The sequence below is a fragment of the Macrotis lagotis genome, chromosome 6 (genome assembly GCF_037893015.1).
Source record: "Macrotis lagotis isolate mMagLag1 chromosome 6, bilby.v1.9.chrom.fasta, whole genome shotgun sequence".
Lineage (NCBI taxonomy): Eukaryota > Metazoa > Chordata > Mammalia > Peramelemorphia > Peramelidae > Macrotis > Macrotis lagotis.
The window spans coordinates 181,683,671-181,706,398 of record NC_133663.1 but is presented as its reverse complement, the minus strand read 5'-3'; positions in this window follow the sequence as shown (position 1 = coordinate 181,706,398).

Genomic DNA, 22,728 nt, shown 5'->3' with positions numbered 1-22,728 from the left:
GACTTAGAACATTTTTATATGATGAAAGAGAGCTTTAATTTCTTTATCTGTTCATATCCTTTAGCCATTTATCGATTGGAGAATATCTTGCATTCTTAGCGATTTATTCAAATCTCTATATATTTTAGAAATGAATCCTTTATCAGACATACTAGCTGTGAAAAATTATTTCACCATCTCTGCTTTCCTTCTAATCTTGGTTGCAATGTTTTTATTTGTGCAAAACCTTTTTAATTTAATGTAAACAAAATTATCCATTTTTGCAATTTATAATGTTCTCTTATCTCTTGTTCGGTCATAACTCCTCTGTTTATAGATCTGACAGGTAAACTATTCCTTGTTTTCCTAATTACTTATGGCATCACCTTTTATGTCTAAATCCTGCATCTGTTTCAACCTTATTTTGGTATAGAGTATGAAATGGTTTCTACTATACTATTTTCCAGTTTTCCCAGCAGTTTTTTGTCAAATAGTGAATTCTTATCTCAGAAACTGGAGTCTTTGGATTTATCAAACAGTAGATTACTGTAGTAATTAACTGTTTCTTTTGTACCTCATTAATCCTATCTTACCCCTGTTTGTATTTTTCTTTCTCCTTTCTCCTCATCCCTCCTCACTAGTGTTTTGCTTCTGACCACTGCTTCCCTCAAACTGCCTCCCTTCTATCAGATCCCCTTCTTTTTCTTCCCCCTTTCTCCTTTTATTTTTCTCCTCTCTTTTTTCCTTCTTTCTATTAGCCCCTTCCTTCCCTTTTCCTTTCCCCTTTTCCCTCATACTTTCCTATAGGGTAGGATAAAATTTAAACCCAATTGTGAATGTATGTTATTCCCTCTTTGGGCCAAATTTATTGAGAGTAAGATTTACTCAATATTCACACCCTCCCTTCTTTATGATGGGTCCTTTGTGTCTCTTCATATGGTGTTTTATACCCTCCAGAATTCTTCTTTTCCATTATAATTCTTTTTTTCCCCATGTATTAATTGTTTTATACCTGTCTGATACCCATACTCTCTAAGTATGTTCCTTTCAACTTTCCTATTAGAAATACATTGTTCAAGAGATATAAGTATTATCCTCCTGGGAAGGATGTAAATAGGTTAGTCTTATTAACTAATATTTTCTTTTCTTTTTTCCTTCCTTTTTTTTTATAAATCTTTTTACACATATCTTCAATCTTGTATTTGAAGATCAAATTTTCTGTTCAGTTCTGGTCTTTTTAGCAAGTAAGTTTGAAAGTCCTCTATTTGAGAATCCATCTTTACCCTTAAAGAATATGCAAAATTTTTCAAGGTAATTGTTTCTTGTTTGTCATCCAAGTTCCTTTGCCCTCCAGAATATCACATTCCAGGCCTTTAATGAGGAAGCTGATAAATCCTAAGTAATCATGACTATGGCTTCCTGGTGTTTAAATTCTTTCTTTTTAGTTACTTGCAGTATTTTTTCCTTTAGCTGAGAATTAGGAAATTTGGCTACAATATTCCTTTGAGTTTTTATTTGAGATCTCCATCTGGGAGTGATTGATGGATTCTTTCTTTTTTTTTTGTTAGGTTTTTGCAAGGCAAATGGGGTTAAGTGGCTTGCCCAAGGCCATACAGCTAGGTAATTATTAAGTGTCTGAGACCGGATTTGAATCTAGGTACTCCTGACTCCAGGGCCAGTGCTTTATCCACTATGCCACCTAGCTGCCCCGATGGATTCTTTCAAGGACAATTTTATCTTCTCATTCTAGAATATTAGGGCAATTTTCCTTTAAAATTTCCTGGATATATTTTCCAGGCTTTTTTTTTGGGGGGGGGGGGATGTGGCTTTCAGGTAGACCAATGATTCATAAATTATCTCTTCTGGATCTGTTTTCCATGTCAGTCATTTTTCCTAAGAGGTACTTTACATTTATTTCTATTTTTTTTTTTGTCTTTTAGTTTGGTTTGATGGTATCTTGTTCTTAGTCCAATTCTAATTTTTAAGATTTTTTTTTCCCTTGGTTAGCTTTTTTGTTCCTTTTCCAGTTACTTAATTTTACTTTTTTGGTTGTGAAAGGTAAATGACTTGCCCAAGGTCATACATCTAAGTAAGTATTGCATATCTGAGGCTGGATTTGAACTCAGGTCCTTCCTGAGGTGTTCTGTTCACTGTACCACCTAGATGCCCCAATTTAATTTTACTTTTAGAAGTTGTTTTCTTTTTCTATTTGGCCAATTTTACTTTTAAAGTTATTATTTTCTTCAGTCATCTTTTCTAATTTTTCATAGTTCTCCTACATGGCTCTCATTTCTTGCCTCAATTTTTCTTTTTCCTCTCTTCTTTAGTTGTTAACATCCTTTTTGAGCTCTTCCAACAGGACTTTTTTGGATTTGAGATTAATTCATAATCTCCTTTGAGGCTTCATATATAAGCATTTTTTCACTGCTTTCTTCTTCTGACATGGTATTTTGCTTTTTCCTGTCTCCATAATAGTTTTCTGTAGTTAGCATCCTTTTGGGGTTTTTTGCTCCTTTTAATGGTTGAGCTCTGCTTCCGAGGTAGGGGTTCAGGGGTCCTGTCCCCAGTTTTCCACTCTGGCATTTCAGGTATTCATGATTTGCATCCTATCTAATCCAGTCCTACCTGTTACCCCAGCATTCTGGGGCTGGAACTTTGCCTTCCTAGATGAAATTGAGACCCTAACTGCTGACCTGCTATACTAGGAGCTGCTGAAGCCCAGACTAGGCTGCACTGTGGCTGAGGGCCTCCTACTGGCTTTCTGGCTCCCATGACTATACTAGGCTGCACTCCCCTTTTACCCATGTGAGGCAGACCTTTCCTGAAGTGCCTCCAAAATATCTTGAGCTGAAATTTTGATATTTACACTCTTTTTTGTAGGTTCTTTTTCTCTAGAATCTATTTAAAGGCTTCATTTAAAGTTGTTTTTGGAATAGCTCTGGGAGCTTCCTAGCTTCCTGCCATCATCTTGGTTCCACCCCTATAAATCAATTAAAACACTCTTAATGAAGCTGTGAATTGGTCTAACCATTCTGGCAAACTATTATTTATCATCATCATCACCATCATCACCATCATCATCATCATTATTATCTTTGACCTAGCAATCCTATTGGTAGATATATACCAAGTAGACAGAGAAAGAAAGCTCCTATATGTAACAAAATATTTATTGCAGGAATTTTTGTTAGGGGGGGGGAAATTGTAAACAGTGGGTAGCCATTGATTGGGGAATGGCAGAGCAAACTGTGGTATGTGAATATAATGGACCATTATTGTTCTATAAGAGATGAAGAATTCAGAAATGTACAAAACAGAATCAGAAGAAAAGTATGCAAAGAGTTTATATGATTTTTCCAACCCCTCATCCCCAGATTAATGTTTTTCTAATACTATTATTTGTGAGGCTTCATCTATCAATTACCACTTAATATCTTCCCATATCAATTGATCAGTTTACATAAATTAACTTTTATAATGGAATATTTTCTTTTTTGTTGTTTTTGGGGGGTTTTTTTGCAAGGCAATAGGATTAAGTGACTTGCCCACAGTCACACTTCTAGGTAATTATTAAGTGCCCTATAATGGAATATTTTCTAAAAATATCTAACAAGAATCAAAGTGAAAAGTTTCTGGATCCAAGAATCTTCTTACCTCCATCCCCTTGGTCTTTGGGAGAGAAGATTCAAACTTAAAGAGTTTGCTACCAAACATTTTTTGCTGATGGATGAATTCTTACTCATTTCCTTGCTGGCAAGTTCTTTGTTTGAAAGACTATATGTCTCAGTTATTGGGTCAATTCACTGCTGGATTGGAACAAGCAGACTGTTCTCCAAATTGACTCCTTATCAGGTTTGGCTGCTGCAGCTACTAGCAAACCCTTCTATGAACTCCATTCACTGAATTTCTGATAACTCTTCTAGCCTTTTACAGGTCAAACAGCTTAAGTTGCTCTGTATAATGCTTACTTATCTGAGATTAAGACACAGGAAGAAGACAGTAAGAATATAATTAAACATATTAAACATAAATCAATAAATATAGAATCAATTATAAAGTTCTAATTAATTTTAATTTCTTACTGTGAAAAGACATAAAAAAGGTATCAGTAAAACAAACAAAAGAGCATACCTCTATTTTTCTTAAGTCTTCTTTCTTACATTATACAAGAAGACTTTTCTGGGAAGAGGAAAACTCCTTTGTGTAGCTCTCAAGTGTATATCTTTAATCCCCTTTAAACCCCTGAGTTCATGGCCACATGGAAAACTGAGAAGGAAATAAGGAAGTAGTATGTGCTGCTATTGCCTTTACCTGCCCCTCACCATGAGGTTCACAGAATTTCTTCTTCCTTATCACCCTAAAGTTTTCAGGGAAGAGAAATGTCTTCCATTTATTTGAACCTTTTGTGTGGACACTTGGTTTTTGCTTGACAGTTAATTAAAATACTTTCTGATTCCAGTGTTGGAATGGGGAATTGACATTCTGAAAGGGTTGCAATTTTCATGCATTGATTAAATTTTTTTTAAATATGCACATTAAGCACAAAGATTTGAGTGTGATATCTGTAGTGGCCATTAAATTGCTCAATTATCTGATAATGTTCTGAATATATATGTATGCCACCATTTTTGCCATGTAATGCACTGATTCAGTATTCACTTACCCTCCTAAAGACATAAAAAATGAACACACTAATTTTAAAAATATTTGTTGTGTCTATAATTTTTTCTATAGAAGTAGTAAGTATTCTTTGATGATATAAATAGAGAAGTAGACCTGATGTCACTGAAATTTTTTTTCTATAGTTCTCACTGTGAGGATAACATACAAAAAATGTGTTCTAAATTATTTTTAAATATTTTGTTCATATGGAAACTTATAATGGCAGAATAAGAAAATCAGTTAAAATCAGAAATGAAAGGTATTACAAGAATAAAGTACTTTTTTGCTGTAGCAATAAAACAAGTGCAATGACTTGATTTAATAAAATCATCTTTCAAAAGCTGCTGCTGTGAGTATTTTTAAACATAAAATGTCCTAATATAATGTATTCTCTAACTTTTGCTGTTGCTACATATTACATTGAGTTTGATAAGTATTCCAACATTCCAAAATGCACTGAGTTCACAAATCAGGGTAAGCATATTGATGTGTTTACAAGTACTGTAAAATGCATGTCTTCCCTGGAAAGAAAAAAAAAGATGCAAATAAATAGAAATTTCTTTAAAAAAAGTAAAAATAAAACACTTTCTGTCACCATCCAGTAAATCAGGAAACAGTCAAAAGATCTGTATGCATGTACTTAAGTGGAAACAGACTCTCCCATTATATATGCCCAGAAGCAGTCTCACCAATCCTCCAACATGAATTTGTACCAAATGAAATATATTGTGAATTCTCTAACCCTCCTTGGTCAGTTCTCCTATTATATTCACAATGCATACAACATTTAAAAAAACCTCTAAATAGCAGGGGGAACTAATTAAATGTAATGATTACTCTGGAGAACAGAAGACAAAACATACTTGCCTTCTCTTGATGAAGATATAGGGGATTAAAAATGAAGACTATTACACATGAAATCAAACCAAGTTGCTATTTTACCTTTGCTTAACTTTTTTCTATATTATAATAGAATTTAGTGTTGTGGGGGAGAGGGTGTAAACTAATATTTCATTTGAAAATTAAGGTAAACTGAGAGATAAAGGTCTGAGCATTATCAATTTATTAGTTAGCCTAGCAGCAACCAATAAGTTGGGTCAATGACTTCTCTTGGTGACCAAAGATCATGAGATAGGATTATTAGCTTTCATATAATTTTGGAAAATATACCAAAACAAATTACAGGTGAGTAGGTGGGAAAGGTAATGTAACTGGTTACAGAATAGAGAGCATCATGGGTATGGTGGCAACATTATTGGTTTCTTCAAGGAAAATAGGGTAGTACCCATTTCCTTTATCATTAAGGAATGCTGGTTGACTTATGGAATATTTATCTGCATATTGCATACCTTGTTAGTGGACCTGAGTTACCAAACACCCTGGTGCCTAGTAGAGTTTGTTAGGGAGATAACAGTTTTTCTTAATTGTGCAAGTATAGTTGGAAGACTTCTCTTAGATATCTCTTAGATCTAGCTTTAGAAAAGAAATACCAAATGTCTTTGTATTTTCCCAAGAGCTGAACTCTAAAGTAACTCAGAGGGAAAGCCAAATTCCTGAGTTCAACTCAAGGACATAAGGAGAAACAAGCTATAGAATCACTTCATTAATAAATCAACACAATATAGAATCAATTACAAAGTTTTAATTAATTTTAGTTTCTTACTGTGAAAAGACATAAAAAGGCATCAGTAAAACAAACAAAAACTCATACATCTATTTTTCTTAAGTCTTCTTTCTTACATAGTCCTCACAACTCTAAACATTATGCAAGAGGACTTTTCTGGGAAGAGGAAGAGGAAACTCCTTCTTTGTGTGGCTCTCAAGTGCCTATCTTTAATCCCCTTTATTAATAGGATTTTGATAAGTCATGATTATTTGCCTTCCCTCTCCCCCAACATCCAGACTGTGTGTGTATAACTCACTAGCCTTTTCCTCTGGGGTTTTGGGTTTGGGGCATATCCTATGTTTTGCCCAATTTTTCCTTCATTCTTTAGCATCTTCTTTCCTCTCAAATCAGCTGACAGCAATTATTCAAAGGACCTAGAGCTTCTTTCTGAACATTTATTTTAAAAGAGTGGTACCAGTTCCTATTGATGTAATTGAATAGTAGCAAGAGGTATTTGGAATTCCTGCCACATATCATCCTACAAGCCTTAAAGTAGTTTCCTTCACTCCTAATTCTGAGGTTAACATAATTTCCTATTGAGGGTGATAGAAAAGTCTTAGGTCAGGAAATAATCATAAATAGGCTAAATGGGTTTTAACTTTCTTTCTCTGTTAGGTCATTAGCCACTCTCCTAGAATTCTTTTATCCTTCCCTAAAATTTTGTGTCCCATTCTTTCAAGACATTCTATTTAACTATTTGTGTACTGAAAAACATTTATTATATAAATCCCACCTAAGTCACTAGCTGAAAGTTCACAAGAATGACCTTTCCCATGGGCCCCTCAAAATGAGACACAAGCCAGGAGTGGTTGGTTATGTGTAGGCATGAAGAAAGGAATCTAAGAGCTATAGAGGAAAGGGGTAAGAGGAAAAGTCTCGAATTTGGAGTCAGAGGACCTAGTTATGTTTGTTTGAGTTTTTTTTTGCCATTTACTACCTATGGGACTTTGAGTGAATCACTTTATTTTCTTGAGCCTACATTCTCATTTTCTTCATCTATAAATTGGGACTAATGATACCAAAGATAGCAGCTATCCACGTGGCACAATAGATAGAGTGGCAGGCCTAGAGTCAGGAAGACTCATCTTCTTGAGTTTAAATATGACTACAGACATTTATTAGCTGTGTTAGCTGTGTTAGCTTTGTTACCCTGGGCAAATCACTTAAACTTATTTGCCTAAATGTCCTCATCTGTAAAATGAGCTGGACAAAGAAATGGCAAACCACTCCAGCATCTTTGCCAAGAATACCCCAAATAGGAGCACAAAAAGTTGGACTCTACTGAAAATGACTGCACAACAAATATAGTTGCACTTTGCACATAGTTAAATTTTGTTGAATTTAATTTAATAATTGTATTACTTCCCTCATAGAGCCATTGTCCAGTTATTGGAGTAAGAGGTGGTGAGCAGGGTTGTTTAACTACTTTCATTTGTCCTCTTCACCTAAAATTGCCTTAGTACTTATATTGCTTATCTCTACTTTTTGTGGATTTTCTCCGTCTCCCATTATGCTATCATCATTGCATTTCCAATAAATGCATCCAGACTAAAAAAAGTCTTTAATTTATACTGTTTATAAAGATAAAGTAGGTTGAGATTCTATGAATCTCATGGTAGCATAAGCAAGAAAATTTCAGACTCTCCAAATTTCTTCCACAGATAGAACATAATGTCCAAATGAATGTAAAGGTACAACAGGGGTAAAACAAATGAGGTTAGCCTTAGTGTGGACACCTCCAGGGGGACTTCAACAGGCCCTGGGGCAGCTCCTCTGGGAAGCCTAGGTCTAGGAACTTTCACCTCACAAAATTTTATTTAATGAACACTGTGGCAATCAATTGGCTGAATGGGGGAAGATTGAAGGACTCCACCATTTCCAGTCACCAGACTAGTGGTGCCAACATGATCCTGGACTGCGCTTGAGAAGGGATGAGCAGGCACCCAATGAGTGTGGTACACCAATGAGACAGGTAGCAAGAGAATTTTCAGGACACATGTCTGGGTACCTTATCTGTGGTTTAGCTGAAGCCGGGAGGGCATGAAATTGGGCCCTCAGACACAATTCAGAAAATAACAGTAAGCAGGACCTGAGGCTTGGGGCACCATTACTCACAATTTAGGATTAAAACATGATTACATTGGGGCAGCTAGGTGGCACAGTGGATAAAGCACTGGCCCTGGAGTCAGGAGTACCTGGGTTCAAATCTGGTCTCAGGTACATCATAATTACCTAGCTGTGTGGCCTTGGGCAAGCCACTTAACCCTGTTTGCCTTCCAAAAAAAAAACCCTAAAAAAACATGATTACATTAATAAGCTGCTAAAAATAAAACAAAAATGAGTAAGCAAAGGGAAAAGAATCTGACCATAGATAGCTACTAAGGAGTAAAAGAAGAGCTGGGTTCATATTTGAGGAAGATAGTGAGTTTTAAGAAAATAAAGGCATTCCTAATCCAAAGAGTAATGTCAAATGGTAGAAATCATTTTACTAAAAGATATCATAGACAATGGAGCAATAGCAATATTGAAACTATATGCACTAAATATAATCTCTAATATTTTTATAGTTAAATGAATTACAGGTAGAGAAAGATAGTACTATAATAGTAGGGGACTTAGTCTTTCCCTCTCAGAACTAGATAAATCTAGGCAAAAAAATGAATAAGAAAATATCAAAGAAGTAAACAGAATTTTTGATAAGCTAGATATGATAGGTATCTATAGAGAATTAAATGAAAATAGGAAAGAATATACCATTTTCTTGTCAGTTTGTGGTACCTTTATAAAGACTGACCATTTATGTAACATATAAAAATTTTATAGTTATAAGCAGAAATATCCTTTTCAGATAATACCACAAAAATTCTATTTAATAAGAGGTCAGAGAAACATAGATTAAAAATTAATTAAAGATCAAACAAAGTAATCTCTTTTTTTTAGATTTTTTTTTTGCAAGGCAATGGGGTTAAGTGGCTTGCCCAAGGCCACACAGCTAGGTAATTATTAAGTGTCTGAGACCAGATTTGAACCCAGGTACTCCTGACTCCAGGGCCAGTGCTTTATCCACTGTGCCACCTAGCTGCCCCTCAAACAAAGTAATCTTAAATAATATGTGGGTTAAAGAATAAATAACAGAATAATTTCATTAAAGAGAATGATATTAATGAGTTATATCAAAACCTATGAAATATAGCAAAAGTAGTAATGAGAGGAAAATGTCTATCTCTAAATGCCTACATCAATAAAATAGAGACAGAGTATTGGAAATCCTAAAAATTAAAGGTGAAATTAATAAAATTTAATATAAAAATTGAAAAAATAAAACTAGGAGTTGATTTTATGAAAGAACAATAACATAAATAAACCATCAGTTAATTTAAGTTTTAAAAATAGAAGAAAGCTAAATCACTAGTATCAAAAATGAAAAGGGTGACTATACAACTAACAAGATGAAGCTAAATTAATTATAAGGTGTTATTTTGCCCAAATATATGACAATTTGTGGAAAATAGAAGAATATTTACAAAAATATAAATTGACCAGATTTACAGAAGAGGAAATAGAATAACTAAGAAGAATTGTTTTAGAAAAAGAAATTGAGTAGGCCATAAATAAGCTTCCTAAGAAAAAAGTACCAGGACCAAATGGATTTATAAGTGAATTCCATCAAACATTCAAAGAGGAAGTAATTCCAATATTAATTAAGTTATTTGGAATAATAGGCAAAGAAAGTATCCTACCAGACTCTTTTTAGGAAACAAATATAATACTGATACCTAAACCAGGAAGAGTAAAAAGAAAGAAAATTACAGAGCAATTTCATTAATGAATATGTATGCAAAAATCCTAAATAAAATATTAGTTAAAAGATTTCAACAAATATATTACAAAGTTATATATTCTGACCAAGTGGGATTTATATCAGGAATGCAAGGATGATTTAACATAAGGAAAACTTTTAATATAATTGATTATATCATTAATGAAAGTTTTATAAAATCATGTTATTAAATCAGTAATGCAGAAAAGCTTTTTTTTTAGGTTTTTGCAAGGTAAATGGGGTTAAGTGTCTTGCCCAAGGCCACACAGCTAGGTGATGATTAAGTGTCTGAGGTCAGATTTGAACTCAGGTACTCCTGACTCCAGGGCTTGTGCTCTATCCACTGCGCCACCTAGGCGCCCCCAGAAAAGCTTTTGATAAGTACATTTCTATTAAAATATAAATATCAATTCTATTAAAATTAAATATAATTTTTTTCTTCAAATTGTTAAAAAGTATTTACTTAAAATCATCAGCAAGCGTTATTTATAATGGCTAAACTAGAATCATTCCCAATAAGATCAGGTGTAAAAAAATGATGCCCACTTTTACCAATATTATTTAATATTATATTGGAAATCCTTGCAATAGCAATAAGGGAATAAAAAAAGAAGGAATCAGAATAGGGAATGAGTTACTAAAACTATCTCATTTATTAGACAGTATATTGATAAATTTAGGAAATCCCAAAAACTCAAATAAAAATTAATTAAAATAATAATTTTAGCAATGTAGTAAGATAAAAAGTAAATTAACATAAATTATCAGCATTCCAATATGTCACAAGAAAAACCCTGTAAGAAGAGATAGTAAAAAATGCCTCATTTAAAATAACTCGTCAGTTGGAAATATCTGGGAGTATACCTGCCAAAACAAGTCCAGGAAATATATGAACAAAATTATTTTAAAAAACTTTTTATACAAATAAAGTCAAATTTAAATAATTGGATAAATATTAATTGCTCATGGCTTGGCAGGGCCAATATAATAAAAATGATATTTTTACCCAAACTAATTTATAATATTCAATGCTATCACAATTAAATTGCCAAAAATGATTTTACTGAATAAGAAAAAATAATAACAACATTCACTGGAAGAACAAAAAGTCAAGAAAAATTGAAGAATTAGTAAAGGAAATTAGTAAGGAAAGAGGCTTAGCAATATCAGTTCTTAAGTTTTATTATAAGACAATTATCAAAACTATCTGGCACTGGCTAAGAAATAGAATGGTAGATCAGTGGAATAGAATAGACATACAATTTACAACAGCAAATAAATATAATAAACTTGTATTTGACAAGTGTAAAGACTTATGTTTCTGGGATAAGAATTCATTATTTGTTTTAAAAAATTGTTCAGGGCAGCTAGGTGGCACAGTGGATAGAGCACCAGTCCTGGAGTCAGGAGGATCTGAATTTAAATTTGACCTCAGGCATTTATTAATTACCTAGCTGTGTGACCTTGGGCAAGTCACTTAACCCCATTGCCTTGAAAAACCAAAAAAAAAAATTGTTCAGAAAACTGGAAAGTAGAATGGCAGAAATTGAGCATAGACCAATATATTACATCTACCAAGATAAGGTCAAAATATATATGACCTAGATAAAAAAGAGAGATACAAGAAAATTTGAAGAACATGGAACTTATTACCAATTAGACTTATGGATAGCCAAACATTTTATGAATAAACAAGAGGTAGAGAGCAGTGTGATAATTTTGATTACATTAAATTAAAAAGTTTGTCCAAAAAAATCCAAACAATTTAGCCAAGATCAGAAGGCAAGCAGATAATTGGGGGGGGGGTATTTTTATAGACAATTTATCATATCAAGGTCTCATTTCACAAATATATAAAGAACTTTGTAAAACTGATAAGAATATGAGTCAATTAATAAATAGTTTAAGGATATGAACAGGTAGTTTTCCAGTGAAGAAATCAAAACAAATTGTAGTAATATGAAAAAAATGCTCTAAATCATTATTGATTAGAGAAATACAAATTAAAACAACCTTGAGGTATCATTTTACAACTATCAGATTGGTTAAAATAATTGAAGGGGAAAGTCACAAATGTTGGAGGGGATGTGGAAAAGTTGGGATACTGTTCTCTGTTGGTATAACTGTGAACTGATCCAACTGTTGCAGAACAATCTGGAATTATGCTCTACGAGTTATAAAACTGCCTATAAACTTTGACCCAGGAGCTCTCTTTGTGGTGACAAAGAACCAGATATTGAAGAAATAGCGAGATGGCCAAAGTGTAGTATATGATCATGATGGAATATTACTGTGCAATAAGAAATGATGAGCTTGTTGATTTTAGAAAAACACAAATATACTTGCATGAAGTAATGGAGTGAAATGAGCAGAAGAACCAAGAGAACAATGAATACAGAAGGAGCAATATTGTTTTAAGAACAACTTTGAGTAATTAAGTCATAAGTTATAAGTATTCAATTTAACTACAAAGTTCCTCATCAGTCAAAATAGTCTACATGCAGAGGTCCTGGCTCCTTTCTTTTCTTAGTGGCTCTGTCTTTCTATGCTTCTGATCTTCCAAATTCACATGGCTTCCCATGCCTTCCCTGTTCTGGCTCCCATGACTTCTCAAACTTAGATGCAAGTCACGAGGAACTGGACTTTTCCTAGAATCTGAGCTCTTAGATTGAACGGACTTTTAAAGGTCACTTGGTCTATCACACAACAGACTTGTTCACACTTCATAAAAGAATCAATTGGTAGGGCTTCATTTTCACAGTTAGTTTAACAAATCATTATCTGCCTCCTTTCTGTGATTAGGTCCAATATCAATTCAAAAGAACTCAGCAATGTAGTTGGAAAAAAACACAGGTGATTTGTTCTGAGTGACTGTGGCTTTAGAGTATCACAAGTGATATCAGATGTGAGTTACTTTTCCTGAACTCTTTTTCTTTGTTATAAGGCAGGTTTTTTAACCTGGTTTTGGACCTCGTGAAGTTCATTTGCCTGCGGAATAAAATTATTTCTCTATTTCAATAAAATTGGTTTCTTTTGAAATCCTGCATATCTAATTTATTCATTTGAAAATATTATTTCAAAAGTGGTTATAAACAATCATCACACACTATCACGGGGTTCTTGAATCAAACAAGACTTAATAAACCCTTATATAAGGAAAAAAGCTCACTGAGTACAGAGGATAGAACACCAGCCCTGAAGTTAGGAAGATCTGAGTTCAAATCCAGTGTCAGACATTTGATGTGTACTAGCTGTGTGACCTTGGGCAAGTCACTTAGTCCCAGTACTGAGCAAAAATGAAAAACAAACAAAAAAAGAAATATCATTTAACCCTATATTTCCTTGGTCAATTTATATGCCTTGCTTCTTCAGGTACTGGTGCTGATTTCACCCCTTCTCACTAGGAAATGACCTCTTCTTAGAATCCTCTCAGAGTTTTTCAATTTTCTTCACTGTAACAATGGTAACAATGGCAATCTACTTATATTGTAACAATTGTAAAAATGACAAATATAGAACCATAGATTTAGGGCTAAAGGAGACAAAAATGGAGTAGAGAGAAGAATTCAACTGAACGCTCTTCTGGAGATTCTGGAGCAGCAAAAGACATTTACCCAGTCCAAGACACCACCACACACTAGCAGCAACCTTGGGGAGCCCTCAGGCCAAAGAAGATAAAGAGGCTGGACAAATCATCAGAAAGTCTACAAGGCTGACACTGGGTTCAAGATCCTGTTGCATGCCAATAGGCAGTTTTGTGTCACAGTTCCAGAGTGAAGAGGAACACTAGAACTTGTGGCACAGGGGAGCCAGGGTTCTTCCTGGGTAAAGACTAGAGTACAGACCACAAGAGTAGTGACCACTTCTTTCCTTAGAATGTCCATCCCACTGACTGTAAAAAGCCATGGAATAATTTGTTCTGGTGCCATAGCAACCACAAATGGGACTCAAAATTCAATAACTCTAAGAATTTTTTAGTCTTGAATTAATTAAATGTTTGACCAAATATAGCAGCCTAATTTTTAAGTTGAGAATTTTATATGGACCTTGAATGATGTTAGAAGTATCCAAATGACTCTTACCAGAAAAAAAAGATATCCCACCCTTTCCTTAGATCATACTACTTTGAAAGCACCAAAAAGAGAACCCTAGAACTATTTCTGAAAAGCAGTTCAAAAAACTAAAACTCGGGACAATGCTTCCTCTACTCCAGGAGCAGAGCTCAAGTTAGCATAAAGTTAAAAGTCAAGAAAAAGACTGGAAGAAGAGCAAACAACAACAACAAAAAAATAAGCCTAATGATAAAAAGTTACTAACCATTAAAGGAAGAACATGATATAAAATCAGACGACAATGTCAAAATAAGTACAAGTAAAACCTCAAAAGAAAAGATGTGAATTGGACTCAAGTCCAACAAGAATTCCCAGAAGCAATCAAAAAAGATTTAAAAAATCAAATGAGAGTGATAGGGGGACACTGGGAAAAGAAATGAAAGCAATGCAAGAAAATTATGGAAAAAAGAGTCAATAGCTAGGTAAAAGAGGTACAAAAAAAGATGCACACACAAAAAAATCTTAAAAAACAGAATTGGCCAAATGGTAAAAGAGGCACAAAAATCTACTGAAATGAAGAACTCCTTAAAAAGTGGAATTGGCCAAATAGAAAAAGAGCTACAAAAATTCACTAATTAAAAGACCTTTAAAAAATAGATTCGGTCAACTGTAAAAAGAGGTACAAAATTTCAATGAAGAAAGTAATTATTTGAAAATTAGAATTGAGCAAGTGAGAGCTAATGATTACATGAGACATCAGGAAACAATAAAATAAAGTGAAAAGACATAGAGCTAGGGACAATTAAGGTGACACAGTGGGTAAAACACTGACCTGAAATACAGCCTCAGACATTTAATAATTACCTAGCTCTGTGTCCTTGGGCAAGTCACTTAACCCCATTGCCCTGCAAAAACCAAAGGGAAAATAAAAAGACTTGGAGCTAGAAGGAAACTTGGAAATTATTTAATCCATTCCCCTCTCTTAACAAAAGAGAAAGCAAAGAATTAAGGCAAATTAGAATATTAGTTCAGTGAAATATTACATTAAGAAAAGAGGGAGGAAATATAGTAGAAAGAATGTTAGACTTAGAGTTAGGATAACCTCAATACAAATCCTGAGTTGGATGCTTACTAGCTGTGCGACCCTGGTCAACTTACCTTCTCTAACTTTCATTTTCCATGTGGATAATCAGGGTGACCCTGGGTGGTGCAGTGGATAGGGCAATGACTCTGGAGTCAGGAATACCTGAGTTCATCCCTCCTCAGACACAATAATTACCTCATTGTGTGACCTTGGGTAAGTCATTTAACCCTAGTGTCTTACAACCCCCCCCATGGGGATAATCATAGTACCTTCACAGGATTGTTATAAAGATATTTAATCTATCTATCTATCTATCTATCTATCTATCTATCTATCTATCTACCTATCTATCTATCTATCTGTCTGTCTGTCTGTCTGTCTGTGTATCTATCTATCTATCTGTCTGTCTGTCTGTCTCTCTCTCTATATATAATAATAATAATAATTATTATTATTATTATTATTATTATTATGTTATAAGTATTCAATTTAACTACAAAGTTCCTCATCAGTCAAAACAGTCTATATGCAGAGGTCCTGGCTCCTTTCTTTTCTTAGTGGCTCTCTCTTTCCATGTTTCTGATCTTCCAAATTCACATGGTTTCTCATGCCTTCATCACTCTGGCTCCCATGGCTTCTCAAACTTAGATGCAAGTCATGAGGAGCTGGGAGAAAGAGAGAGAGAGAGAGAGAGAGAGAGAGAGAGAGAGAGAGAGAGAGAGAGACAGAGACAGAGACAGAGAGAGAGAGAGAGACTTCTTGGCAAAGTTTAAAGTACTATATAAATACTAATTATTATTATTATTATTATAACAAATATGAGAAATTTAGGGAAAACACAGTAAGATTTATATGAACTGATACAGAATAAAGCCAACAGGGACATAAATCAATATAATGACTATAACAAATTATGAAAAAAATCTCTTAAGAACTTTAGAATTGACTGTACAGCTTGGGAGATACTGGCACAGGACCACCCAGCATGGCCTGCCCTCATCAGTGAGGAAGGCAGGATTGAAGCAGCTCAAAGGGAACATGGCATCTGTAAGTTTAGAGTAAGCTCCTGAGGTGTTCACTTGAACTATTTATGGCCGACCTGTGGCAGATCATTCTGAGCTTGTATTGGTCTGATCAGCCACAGTCGGACACACTGTAATTTGTCCCAAACATAGTGATGTCTTTTTGATCATTGTCAAAAACAAAAAATTAATCAATGAAAAAATTTATTAAATGAAAATCAAATTTGGAGTAACTGGAAAAAACAATTACAGTCTTGGAATTCAGGTAATGAAATGTATCTCAATCCCCTGAAAGGAATAGGGGAGGTGCTTGAGTGAAGGAACCAGAATACTGCCTACTTTGTCAGATGCATTTATTGCAACAGTTTTCAGTTCTGGTGCAAGGTATAAGCAAAAATGACAGTGATCTAAAAATCACATATCAGTAAGAAAATTGTTTTTATTTTTTTTAAAAGAAAGAGATTTATGTTTCAAAAGGCAGATTATAGATTGACTATGCTGAACTTTTATGAGTGTTATTAAATGTTATAAAGGACACCTAAAAGATTTAGCCTCTAATAGTGAAATGACAATACAAATCACATGGCAGCATGTCCCATTCAGGGATGTGCTGGGGTTATCTTGGATTGGTCTCAAGCTGGCTGTTAAATTTTTACTGTAAGTATGCATATATACTAAGTTAACACATCCTATAAATCAAGGAATACTTTATTGTTTTGTTGATTTGTTGGATTAAGAAAGTGATAGAGAAAATTATAATGCAGATTAAACTTAAATGGGTCTAGGATACTATTTTGTGAGCTCATAGAGGTCAAGGACTGTCTTTTACCTCTTTTTGTATTCCCTTACCCACCCACCCTAGTACTTGGTAGAAACTTGAGAAATGTCGATGGATTTATTATTTTTCCTTTGGAGAACTGGTAGTTAAACATTTACTTCCACACTCTTTTCATACTCCTGGATAGAGCACTGGCCTTGGAGTCAAGATGGGAGTCGAATCCAGCCTCAGACACTTGCCACTTACTGGCTGTGTGACCTTGGTCAAGTCACTTGACCCTGATTGCCTTTCCTCCATGGTCATCTCCAGTCATCCTAATTCATGTCTGGCCACTGGATCCAGATGGGTCTGGAGGAGAAAATGAGGCTGGTGACTTAGCACAGCACCCCCCTCACTCAAAACCCATGCGTATGCTTGTCATGGTATCACCTCTTCCAAAATAGACAAAAACAACAGTAAGACCTCTCTGGTTATTCTAATTATCACATTTCTGTGATCTCACTATCAGATAAAGATAACAGATTTGAAAACAATTTTATTTTCATTTTGAATTTTTTATCAGTCCCTGATAGTGTTTTTTCTGTACAAACTTCTGAAGTTCAAAAAAATCACTATTACTTTTACACCTAAATAGAACAGATGTCAGAACAAAGTAGGGGAGAATAACAGGGAAATCTAGAGGCCTAGCTTTTGCCACTATTATCTGATCCCCATTACTGTGCTTTGTGGAAGCCCCAGATTGAGTGTTTGGGATAATGAATACAAAAACTAAATTCTAGTCTTTGGCATAAAATGAATCAAGCCAACCTCCCCATTATTTGTGATGTACTTTCATTGGCGAAAAAGAAGATTGGAAATGAAGTAAGTGTTTGAAAGAAATGGGATTACTTTAGAGGGCTTGTAATTGAAAAAGCTTGAATCGGGTGCACTAGCAGGAAATTTATTTACTATCAAGGGAGACCTAAAATTGAAAAAAAAAAAGAACTTGTAGGCCAGAAGGATTTCAAATAGATGAGAGGAAATGAAAGAAAAAAAAGAGAGAGACAGAAGAATGATAGGGAAAGAAATCTTTGATGGGTGCATAGGTATGGAGTTGCATTGGGATCATATGTACCCATTACTGGAGAGTGTAATGCATTACTTGGGGAAGGCAACTATTTTTTAGGAAAAGGTTTTAAGGTAAAAAGGTTAGGACTTTAATAGGTAACAGGCCTCAGGAAAAGCTTGTTTGTCTTTGGTGGCCCCATGGTAAGTGAGACAGTATGGTGTAGTGGATAGGGCAATGGCTCTGGAAAAGGAAAGCCCTAAACTAGAATTTGGGACACCAGGACTCATAGTGATGAAGAGTAAAAATGTTTTGGGGTATGAATTCATGGAAGACTTGACTCTTGCCCAGAAGGATTTAGGGACAAAAAGGTTTATTTACATATTACCATAATTAGCAGAAGCTAAAGGAAAGAGAAAATAAAGGCAATGGACTGATCCCCTAAGGAGATGAGCCAGAAGGAAAGTGAAGATAGTTAGCTGAAACAGCAGCAGCAACTGCTGCCAAGAGGGAGAATAGTATATGGAAGAAAAATAAGGGCACATTGGGCTGATTAAAAATAGCATCCATCAAGAGTAAAGACTGGGCTTATAAACGGGAACAGTGCCTGTTCTATGTGCTGGGAAAAGGGTAAGGGAGGAATTAGGGAAAGGGGGTTGAGGTAATTCCTACCATCTCAGTGGGTTTATACCTCAAAGGAGCTGAGATATTTATATCTCAATATCTCACCTTTTCCATGGGACATCCCTTTGGGGTGAGTGTGGGAAAGAAGCTAAGATATTTAGATTTCAGGAGAGGTTGAGGTGCTAGATAACAATGGGATGGAAATCAGGTGCCCACAGGATATGGAAGGTGAGCACAGATGTTATTTTCTCTTAATATTTCCTCTACTTCAACAGGATCATATATTTAGAGTTGGAAGAAGCTTTAGGGCTCACCTAGTAGGTTCAGATCACTTCATCTCTATTTCTTAATTCATAAAATGGGAATATTTGTGCTACTACCTAACAGGATTGCAACAAAGAAAGCTCTCTATCACTCTACAATCCTTTTTAAATGTGAGCTACTAATTCCTATTGACTATAATTTTCTTAGGCTAATAATGAAATTAAAAAGTATATTTTATTAATGAAGTTTTATTCTCTAGGATTTTACCACTAACCCATGGATGGATGATATCCTCACAAATGCCAATCCTGATACAAAATTTTGGGGGAATTTTTATACAGAAAGGACAAAGAATCGTAAAATTGAATCAGAAATGAGATTTCAGATAGATGGCATAGTCCTACACTATGATCCTCTCATAACTTATGATATCTGCTTCCAGTATTATTGACAAGAATCCCACTCAGGCTGGAGAAGAAATGTATAATTCACAATTGTATTGCTCTCTCCTCATCCCAGATGAAGAAAACAAGCCTTGACCTAGCAGACAGACATTTTTTAAACCCTTGAGACAACATTCAAATTCTTAACTATTATCTGGAGGCTAAGAGACTAATTTTTGACCAGAAATATAGAATTAAAGAGTATCAGACTTCGACATTTCAAATGAGCACTCTTAATTTAAGACATCTCCTTTAGGATTCTATAAGGGCCTGTTTATATAAACACTCTCATCCTGCAATTTAAGAAATATTTGCTAATTCTACTACAACCAGGAAAGCTTCTCCCATTTAGATTATTATTCCACTATCAAATAAAAATGGGTAAATATCTGTAAAGTTTTGATGAGTTGGTGATATTCTTGGTGTTTTCCTGAAAGAAAGTTTTATTTTATTAGATAAGAAATTTTGCCAAGGCAAAATAATCCAGGCTCTACTGGTCAAGAACATAAGTAAGTCTATATAATCAACTGAAAAGTCAAAAGGTATAAAAATCCAAAAGAAGAGATCAAGAGAAAGTGACTCATTTCTGTGCTAATTAAAATGCCAAAAAGTAATAATAAACCAGGATACAAAGAATCTTAGTGCTCACCTACTCGCCCAATTCCCCCTATTCACATAAATGAGGAAACTATGACCCAGAGAAATGAAAGTTCTTGACCATAGTCACACATATGATAAGCAAGAGAGAGCCAGGACAGGAACATAGATATTCTAATATCAAATATAGGTCTCTTTCCCACTATACCATGCTTATTCACTATCAAGAAACAGAATTTAGAGAGTATACTCCATAAAGCAATATTGTATGATAACAGCTGGTCAGTTAGAGTCCTATGCTGTCTGTATTTGTAATTATGGTTGCATATGTCAGCAGGTAGCACAGTCTGGGGAGATGGAACCTTCTCTGAGTTTCCTCATCTGGGGAATTATCTGAGGCTAATAATGACACTTTTCTCACAGATTATTTTTTTTTAATTTATTTTTATTAAAGATATTATTTGAGTTTTACATTTCTCCCCCCAATCTTCCTCCCCCCCACCATGGAAAGCATTCTGTCAGTCTTTACTTTATTTCCATGTTGTACCTTGATCCAAATTGGGTGTGATGAGAGAGAAATCATGTCCTTAAAGAAGAGAAGAGAAATCTAAGAGGTAACAAGATCAGACAATAAGATATCTGTTTTTTCCTAAATTAAAGGGAATAGTCCTTGAACTTTGTTCGAACTCCATAGCTCCTTATCTGGATACAGATGGCACTCTTTTTTGCAGACAGCCGAAAATTGTTCCCGATTGTTGCACTGATGGAATGAGCGAGTCCTTCAAGGTTGAACATCACTCCCATGTTGCTGTTAGGGTGTACAGTGTTTTTCTGGTTCTGCTCATCTCACTCAGCATCAGTTCATGCAAATCCCTCCAGGCTTCCCTGAAACCTCCTGGTTTCTAATAGAACAATAGTGTTCCATGACATACATATACCACAGTTTGCTAAGCCATCCCCCAACTGAAGGACATTTACTGGATTTCCAATTCTTTGCCACCACAAACAGGGATGCTATAAATATTTTTGTACAAGTAATGTTTTTACCCTTTTTCATAATCTCTTCAGGGTATAGACCCAGTAGTATTATTGCTGGGTCAAAGGGTATGCACATTTTTGTTGCCCTTTGGGCATAGTTCCAAATAGCTCTCCAGAAGGGTTGGATGAGTTCACAGCTCCACCAACAGTGTAATAGTGTCCCACATTTCCCACAACCCTTCCAACAATGATCATTATCCTTCCTGGTCCTATTGGCCGATCTGAGAGGTATGAGGTGGTACCTCAGAGAAGCTTTAATTTGCATTTCTCTAGTGATTTAGAGCATTTTTTCATATGGCTATGGATTGCTTTGATCTCCTCATCTGTAAATTGCCTTTTCATATCCTTTGACCATTTGTCAATTGGGGAATGGCTTTTTGTTTTAAAAATATGACTCAGTTCTCTGTATATTTTAGAAACGAGTCCTTTGTCAGAATCATTAGTTATAAAGATTCTTTCCTAATTTACTACATTTCTTTTGATCTTGGTTACATTGGTTTTATCTGTGCAAAGGCTTTTTAATTTAATGTAATCGAAATCATCTAATTGGTTTTTGGTGATGTTCTCCAACTCTTCCTTAGTCATAAACTGCTCCCCTTTCCATAGATCTGACAGGTAAACTGGTCCTTGATCTTCTAATTTGCTTATAGTATTGTTTTTTATGTCTAAGTCCTGTAACCATTTTGATCTTATCTTGGTAAAGGGTGTGAGGTATTGGTCTAATCTAAGTTTCTTCTATATTGACTTCCAATTATCCTAGCAGTTTTTATCAAAGAGGGAGTTTTTATCCCAATGGCCAGACTCTTTGGGTTTATCAAACAGCAGATTACTATAATCATCTCCTTCTTTTACACCTAGTCTATTCCACTGGTCCACCACTCTATTTCTTAGCCAATACCAGTTTTGATGACTGATGCTTTATAATATAATTTTAGATCAGGTAGGGCTAAGCCACCTTCTTTTTCACTTTTTTTCATTAAGCTCCTGGCAATTCTTGACTTTTTATTTCTCCATATGAATTTACTTACAATTTTTTCTAACTCATTAAAGTAATTTTTTGGAATTTTGATTGGTAGGGCATTAAACAGACAGTTTAGTTTTGGTAGAATTGTCATTTTTACTATATTAGCTCTACCTATCCATGAGCAGTTGATATTGTCCCAGTTATTTAAATCTGATTTAACTTGTGTGTGAAGTATTTTATAATTGTTTTCAAAAAGATTCTGAGTCTGTCTTGGCAAATAGACTCCCAAGTATTTTATATTGTCTGAGGTTACTTTGAATGGGATTTCTCTTTCTAGCTCTTCCTGCTGTTTCCTGCTAGACATATATAGAAAAGTTGAGGATTTATGAGGGTTTATTTTATAACCTGCAACTTTGCTAAAATTGCTCATTGTTTCCAGTAGTTTTTTAGATGATTTCTTGGGATTCTCTAGGTAGACCATCATGTCACCTGCAAAGATTGAGAGTTTTGTCTCTTCCTTCCCAATTCTAATTCCTTCAATTTTTTTTCTTCTCTAATTGCTGATGCTAACATTTCTAATACAATATTGAATAGTAGTGGTGATAATGGGAACCCTTGTTTCATCCCTGATCTTATTGGGAATGCCTCTAGCCTCTCCCCATTGAATATAATGCTTGTTGATAGTTTCAG